The sequence below is a fragment of the Carlito syrichta genome, unplaced genomic scaffold (genome assembly GCF_000164805.1).
Source record: "Carlito syrichta isolate Samal-C Ts95f unplaced genomic scaffold, Tarsius_syrichta-2.0.1 Scaffold120612, whole genome shotgun sequence".
Classification (NCBI taxonomy): domain Eukaryota; kingdom Metazoa; phylum Chordata; class Mammalia; order Primates; family Tarsiidae; genus Carlito; species Carlito syrichta.
Window position 1 is genome coordinate 150,856 of NW_007064708.1, and position 9,126 is coordinate 159,981.

The window sequence follows — 9,126 nt, forward strand, 5'->3', positions numbered from 1 at the left end:
TCCTGCCAGAAAGGTGGAGACATACAGTTAATTGAGCCCTGATACAATACCAGGAATATGCATTTTGTGCATTATTTGATTTGTCAATCAGAGTAAGGCATGGCTGTCATCAGTTTCCAGTTGAGGGAATTGAAGATCAAAGGGTTACATGTCTGGGAATAGCAGTTGTAGTAGCAGCAATGTTGATAGCAATCGTGATAATAATTAAAGTTGTAGCAAATGCCAGAGTTATCATAGCAGAAACTAGCATTTATTGTGTGCTTTCTATGTGTCGGGAACTAGGCCGAAATTATACATTTGTTACTTGTTTATTTCACCCTGTGGAGTAAGTACGTTCACCATCCCCAGTGGCAGATGAAGAAACCAGGGCCCAGAGTGGTCCAGTAATCATCAAAAGTCCCACCCTGATGAAGCGTGTGATTGGTAGAAGCTCAGTTGAAGTTCCCATCATCTCTCGACCCTTTCACAAGGCTGTGCTGGCTACCGGGGCCTTTCCTCTTCCACTCCCAAGAAGTGGAGTTTGTTTTGTTCTGGAAAGTCTCCACATTTAGCCCAGACTGGCATTTATTAAAAGGGTGCCCTTTGCAGCATAACTAGGGCAAAGGAGGCCCGACTAGCTGTTCTCTACAGACTGTGGAAACTTCCACCTCATCCACACTGCCTTTGTGGCTGAGTTGGGGGGTGGGGTGGGGAAGGAGAAAGTTTTCTTCCCACAGCTGTGCCGACAACCCAGCGGAACCTCCAGCCAGGGTGGTCTCAAGGAGGCCCATTACCAGGCTGGAGTGACAGAGTGTGGCAAGCCCACGGCTCATCCTGTGTCTAATGGAACAGAAACGAGCACCCCGCTGCCCTTGTTTTCCAGTGGCTCGTCGGGGCTCTGCGAGGTTTATTAATCTTAGCGTATAATGGAAAATGCGTTGCCATGTTAAATCTCAAGCCACTGTTCACTACTTCGCGGATTGAAGGCGGCAGGAATCTTTGTCTTATTTACACACAGTGCCTGCAAGAGACACTTAGGGCAGAGGAAAGCCGTCGTAAAAATCCGTGCAGAATTCCAAAGCATGCATTAATGCATGTGACCAGATGGTCCTAAAATATGCCACTTTAACCAAAAATCATCCTCTGAAAAACTCTTCTGAAGAACATTGACTGTGCATAATAACTGTCTTGAGTAGGGCCATAATTTTAGAAAATGAATGAGTTATGGAATGAAGATGAGGGAGGAAAATGGTTCCTACTATCATTACATTGTCCCTCCAAAAGCCTGCATGGGGAAAAAAAAAAATCCGCCCAACACAAGAACCATGGCACTACTTCGACCGTTTAGAATCTCTTTGAATTATTACTCAGAAATTGCTAACCACTGCTTTCTAAGTTATGTATTTAAAAAAAATTTTTTTTTAAGGCTTTTAACTTCTTAAACACCAGAAACTACCAGCTGTATTTAACTGTCACAATATTAATACTAGTGTCTGCACGTGTGTTCTTAGCTTTGTTTTCTGCTTGTGTCTTACAAGTTTTAAGGGCTATCAGTAGCAGCTTCTAATAATCCTAACACTGTCATATGTACACTTGAGGTCTTATTATCCACTTTTCCCTTAGCTGTGTAAACAGATGAATAACCTACTTTGGATTTACTCAGATAGTGCTGTTGCCGACGCCTTGCACATTGAGATTGGAGGTTCTCGGGTGTCAGCCTCTCAGAGTAACTCATTACAGGGGGAGTGGAGAGCACTTCCCAGACAAGCCATCACCTTGGTGCAGGCGGAATTACTGAATAGACCACTTTGTCTGGGAATGCTCAGGTTTGCAAACCATTGTTTAAAATTATGAGACCTGGGGACTTTTAAAAAAGGAAACCTATGTGCAGAAATGGGACTTTCCTTAGCAAAGATGTCCTGTTTCCCCCACACCACCGACAAGAGTCAGAAATGGAAAAAGGGCTTCTTTATCTCTCTATATTAGGTGTGATTAAAGCAAGTGGGTGCATTTTCATGCATTAAAGCAGTTTTCCTGCTTAAAACTTCCTCTTTCAAAACACTGTTCAAACTCTACTTCCACATTTGAGTGTGTTTAAAAGTTACCATTTTTCTGGCATTCACCTGTATGCTTTTCGGTGAGTCGTGTCTTCTAATCTATAACATACCTTTTAAGGAGCAGTTGAGGGGAAGAAAAGGAAAAAATGTTAAATGTTAATGATTCCTTTTCTAACTGCAATTTTGTCAGCTTCGTTTTGTACATATATGATTATGAAGCAATTTGCATGAAATTTACACCTTTTCAAATTTTGAAAATTGCCTTGTTGAAAAAGAATCACTGCACTTCTCAATATCACACTGATTAATCACAGTTATAGAGTAGACATAACATTTTTATTAAACTCTCAGTGAGCAGGAAAATTAGCACTTCCTGCAATAACGATACTAATTTCATTAGTGAACGTTTTCATTTATAAAGTGCTTCTTCCTTATCTTGAACCTTTTATCCTTTTCTTATTGACCAAAGAGAGGGCATATCTTTGGGAGCTGGTAATAAACCATATTCGTAATATGATGTGACCTCATCGACAAGCTGCTGCTTCTAGCTGATCATCTTCCTTGATCATAAATATCCATCGGTACCTCTTGTCACATGGTGCTCTTTGAGCGTCCTCTTTGAATTTCAAATGTGATAAGAGATGGTTTTCATCCTTAAGAGCTTGCAGTGGAATGGTTATTGGCAAGATCAAAACTCTAAAACTATCAGGTGTATATGAAGATAAAGAAAATATAGTGTTTTGTTGCTGTGTGTTCATATAACTTCTTTATTAGATGCTTATAATAAAGGGCGAACAGATGAGAATGCAGGAAAGACTCGTGGCCCTATTTGCCTGTTTAGAAATTGAACTATGCTGGCCCGCTGTGGTGACTCACATCCGTAATCCCAGCACTTTGGGAGGCCAAGGTGGGAGGATTACTTGAGGCCAGGAATTCAGAACCAGCCTGGGCAGCATGGTGAGACCCTGCCTCTACCAAAAAATAAAAAAATATAGATAAATAAATAAATAGAAATAAATAAATGCAAACAGACTCAGGGGAAACCAGTAAAGCAAAGATAAAGCCTACTAGGGACCTCGGGCCAAGGTGTTTTATTTATATGCATTTAAAAGTTCACATTTAAATTTCCAGTTCCACCACCAAGTCCTTTTTGAAATACAGTGGTAGATAAACTAATGCAATAATTATTTATCTTCCATTTTCCTAACAGAAGCCAGTTGCTGCTCAAGGAGCTTAAAGGTAAACCTCACATGCACCGAGTGTGTCCTCCCACAGAGTTTATATTCCAAATGCGGGAGCCAGGCAAGAAGCAAATAAACACCCAGATATAATATTGTCTGATAGCAATGCGTTTTCAGAAGCAAACAGACATGGCTCTGAGTGAGATGAACAGTGGGGCTGGAGGAGGGGCAAGTTCTGGAAAGGGTGCCAGATGAGGTCTAAGCTTCACAGGGGAGAAGAGGCTGGCAATGGAAAGAGCCAGAGGAAATGTGTTTCAGTCAGAAGGCACAGAGAGTGAAAAGGCAAAGACTATTCATTGCTAAAGAGATTGTGTTGACCAGAGGACCTGTCCATGTGACCTGAGACTTTTAAATTTAGAATTGAGGTCTATGTTTGAAGGGAAATGTTGATCCTTTCCTGTGCCTATGTGGGAAAGCTGTATATATTCAAAGCAGAAGAGAAACGTACATTTCTGAAAATCCGCTGAGAGAGAAAGTGGCAGCAACAGATCCTAACCCCAGTGACCTTTTCTTGATGTGTCCAATTTTGTAAACGTGTTGATTATATAGCTTTTTATATGCCAGTGATAGCTTAGAAAGGTAAATTACTTGCCCAAGGTCATACCACCAGTAGACGCAGGAACCAAAATTAATCATATATAAAGTTGTGAAATTTCCCATTAAATATACATCTATATATTGCATTATATATGGCATGCGTTATGGCTTAATAGGCACACATTCATTTGGCTGCATTATGGTTTAACTTTATTACTAATGTTTCATGAGCTGAGGTCTTATTTTACCAACTTGGCATATGGACTTTTAAAGGGCTGATGCCTGTCTTAGCAATCTGACTGTCCTACAAACAGTGTCATATTATTGAAAACATGCTCAAACTCATTAGTTCGAAGGCATTGCAGTTACAACATGAGAAATGATTTTATACTCACCAGATTGGAAATAATTAGGTAGTCAGGCAGTAACAAGTATTGGAAAGATATGGAGAAACAGGAAATTTTATACATTCCTGTTGGAAGTGTCCACTGCTCTAGCCATTCTGGAAAACAGCCTGGTATTCCCTAATAAAGCAGTCTATAACAACCAATGCAGCTTCATTCCTACCAACATGCCTTTGAGAAACTCTTGACTAGCAGGAAAAGTTCGAGGATGCTTCTGGCATGTTACTTGTGATAGCAAGAAACTGAAAAGTCCCCAAAGGCCATCTACAATACAATGAAGTCAGCGGGGGCATATTGACATAGTGGAATACCAGATAGCAGTGAAATGGATGAACTGCTGGATCCTGCATCAACACAGGAAACTCAGAAATGTACAGTGGAATTTAAAAAGCCATTACATACATATCTACAGTGCAATTCAATTGAGAGAAAGTGTAAAATGTAGGTAAAACAAAATCTATCATTTGAGGATATGAGAAATTTTGATCAAACTATAAAGAAAAGCAAGTGAATGAATAACAAAAAATCTGAGCTAGTGCTTCCAGGTGGGTGGTGGGTGGGGCGGAATGGGGAGGGAGAGAGAGTGATATCATGGGGAGAGAAACACAGGAGAGGTTTTGAAAAGTTTTGTTCCTTAAGCTGAGTGATAAGTACCTAGGTTGTCATTCTATATATTCGTATTTTAAGTGTGCATAAATTACTTATATGAACTTTTTTGTTATGTGTGGCACATTGCATAATACAGAATCTGCTTCCAAGATTAAAAAATTTGTAAATGGTCTAGGCCGGTGCAGTAGCTCATGTCTATAATCCCAACACTTTGTAAGGCTGAGGCAGGAGTCTTGCTTGAGCCCAGGAGTTCGAGACAAGCCTGGGTAACATAACAAGCCTCATCTCTACAAAAAAAAAAAAAAAAAAAATTAGCTGGGCGTGGTGGCACACACCTGTAATCCTAGCTACTTGGGAGGCTGAGGAGGGAGGATCACCTGAGCCCAGGAGGTTGAGGCTATAGTGACCTGTGATCATGCCACTGCACTCCAGGCAGGTGGCAGAGTGAGGCCCCACCTCAAGGGAAAAAAATAGGTTTGTACCTAAAACATGAATTCCATCTCAAGCTATCTTTGCTGACTTCTTTCCTGAAAGCAACAAGAAGCCCGTGAGAGTCTCGTGGCCAGACGATTTGCCTTCAAAAGCTACCATCTATGTTGTTACAAATGGCAGGATTTCATTCTTTTTGTGACTGAATAATATTCCATTGTATATGTGGACCACAATTTTTTAACCATTCCTGAACCTGGAGGGCATACATCATGCTAAGTGAAATAAACTAGACACAGGAAGAGAAATACTGTATGATCTCACTTATATATGAAAGTTAAAAAAAAAAAAAAAGTCAAGCTCATAGAAACTGACCATACTAGGCATTTAGAAAGTATTTATTTAGAGGACACTGGGTTGGAACAGCCCTATCTGCACACGGTCAGATGCACTGAGGATGTGGTGTTACATCTATCTAATACTCTGTGGAACTACTGATGGATGCTTAAGAAACCAAGAGGATTTCTGCACTGATGGCAAGACAACCTAAATGATCTGATATAGCGCAATCCTAAGATCCTGCGACTTCAGGATGGGCATTTGATCTTCTCCATTGCCTCTCTTAAGTCATACACTTGACAATATTCAGTGAGCACCTACTATGTGCTTGATACTGTTATAGATCATGATGCAGTTTTGAAAGTTTAACCAGAATAATGGGTAACACCCTCCTAAAGCCACTCTCTGGTCTTGATTATTTTTAAGACTATAAAGAAAAGTTTTATTAAATCGAATCACAATAAATCCATTTACTCTTAACCCAATATGGTGAAGTTATCAACATGTGATGCCTGTCTATACTCTCAGTTGGAAAATGCCTAGATAAATACTGCAAAGGACATTTTTAAACATGTAAAAAAATCAATTTTCATAGGTTTACATCTCTTTACCTCTTTATATAAAACATGCTATATTAAAAGAAAGATTAAATTTTACTCTGTGGAGTAAAATGCAAACATAAAATTATTTTTTCATTTTTCAGAGCATGCACTGGATTATCATTTATTTATGAGGTTTTTTTAATCTAGAATATATGGAAATCTTTTCTTGAAGCACAATATAATATTGAATTGGGAATGTTGTCTGACAGTTTCCCTCTTACAGTTGCATAGAATGATTCTCCTGTATGAATTTTTTAAAGAAACTTCAATATACTCTGCATTTGAAAGGGGAGAAGTAATCGCCATAATCTTGAGAAATCTTAAATGGCCTCCCTTTCAGTTCTTCTGTGTTTCACTAACTTTTTCTGCAACAAATAATATTTTCGTGATTTTTTTTCAGAACTTACAAAATGTCTACTTTTCTTTCTTTTGTTCAAAATTTATGCTCCATAATTGAAGCTCACCTCCAAAAGACATTGCTCAGTTCAGCATCGAGCTCTGATGTGATTTCTATGTGTTCCTTTTGCATATTCTCCTTGTTTAGATGTGTTGTACTCTAAAATTAGGGCACTAGTATCTTTCATTCTCCATGAAGCAGATGTCTTTCTATTTCTGTTTCTTTAAATGTGTACTGTTGGCCAGGCACAGTGACTCATGTCTGTAATCCCAGTACTTTGGGAGGCCAAGGCAGGAGGATCACTTGAGCTCAGGAGTTCAAGATCAGCCTGGGCAACACAGCAAGACCTTGTCTCTACAAAAATAAAATAAAACAAAATAGCAGGATGTGGTGGCACGTGCCTATAGTCCCAGCTATTCAGGAGGCTGAGGTGAGAGGATTGCTTGAGCCCAGGAGGCCGATGCTGTGATGAGCCATGATCATACCACTATACTCCAGTCTAGGCAACAGTGAGACTCAAACTTAGAGGGAAAAAAATGTGTGTGGTGAAACTACACAATTATGGATGTAGGTACCACATAAAAATGTTACCTTGGGCTTCTTCATCCTTTCTCAAGAGTCTTTCCAATGCTAGCTCTTCTGTGCCACCCCGTGGTATCATTTGCTCATTTTTCTAGAACTTGACCATTATTTTTTCTATCACATTTTCACTCAGTGTGTTAGCTATTACCCACATAACAAACCACCCAAGATGCAGTGATTGGTCTGTAGGTTGCCTATGGTGGTCTTGTTTCACCCATAAGGGCTAGATTTACTTAGACTTAACATAGTCCATCACTTTTTTTTGGCCAAAGCCATTTACATGTCCAAACCCAACCTCACGTGGGGATTTTAGGAGGTGAGAGGATGGAAAGTGAGTATTTGCTGAATAGACTTTTGGATTAGGTCATAGCAGTGGTAGGATATATACATACATAAATATATAAGTATGTTTAAAACCTTGTTCAGATTTTAGTCTCCTTCATGATAGAGCCTCCAGCCTCCAGCCTTCATCCCCTAAATTCCAGCTCTGAGTAAAGTGTGCTATGACCCTGAGCTCATCATTTAGCTGGCTTACCTTTTATCCAATTCCAAATTCACCACGAAGGAAGTTCATGCAGCCCTGGGTAGGATTCCCCACTTTGGAGCCAGACCAGCTAGAGTTCAGGTCCAAACCCTTCCACTCCCCAACTTTGGGACCTTGGACAATTTCTTTACCCCTTCTGAGTTTTGGTTGCTAAATCATTTAAATGGAAATGACTGCATTCATGTTCATCCTTTTCCCCTTCATGAAGACATTCAGATAATCCCTAGTTCACAGCCTGGGATGCCACATGTTGGCATGCTTCTTGACTACACATCCTAGCAGTCTTGGGGAAGCTGCCATATCATGAAGAATCTTTTCCCTGGGAATGTCAATGATATGACTTCCAATTTAGTACTTGCACAGGTGAGCTTGTTTGGGCTCATGCCATTGATAATTCAGTTTCAGGATTTTATGTTCACAGAATATATTTATTTATTTATTTATGTATTTATGTATTTATGTATTTATTTTTATTTATTTTTTGAGTTGGAGTCTCACTCTGTCACCCAGACTGGCGCGCAGTAGCCGCTCCCAGCCACCGCAGCCTTGACATACTGGGCTCCGGCGATCCTTCCGCCTCAGCCTTCCAAGTAGCTGGAACTACAGGCGCGCACTACCACTCCCAGCTAATTTTTTGATTTATTGTAGAGATGAGGTCTCGCCAAGTTGCCCAGGCGGGTCTCGAACCAGCGGGCTCAGGAAATCCACTCACCTCAGCCTCCCAAAGCATAGGATTACAGGCTGAGCCACCGAGCCTGGCTATAAAATATATTTAAATATGGCTTTTGCTATCTATCCATCATATCCTTATGGACACAGTTCTTCTAAATAACCAAGACTTGCTAATTAATATTTTCACAAGAACATGTCTTGTTAGTCCAAATTTCAAAGAAAAACAAAATTTACAGCCTTTGTTTTTGTAGACACTGTATAATATAATTGGGCAGCATTACTTTGACCACCTGCTTCAGAAAGTACTTAGGTATAGTCTAATCTTAACACAAGACAATATACACTGTGAAGTTGTTTATACTTTTTTTTTTACCTTTTTGACAATTAAAAATAATCTCCCACCATTAGATTAGTCTCTTGCCATTCAATTTTATATTTATGTATAACAATGTATGCTTACCAAATTATAGATTGTACACACATACACACACACACACACACACACACACACACACACACACACACACACTCGGGAGTCTTCCCAGAAACCAGAATTTATTTATAAAAAACTGTGTACTGATTCTTACATATTTAAACTTCAGTCACCTTCAAAGGACTCTCTGTTTGATGCAATACACTTATCAAGATGCTTTTTCACTTCTCAAGACAGATTTTAAATTTATCAATTTTGATGTTTTTGCTCTTTTTTGTTTCACCTCTTGATATCAGTAAAC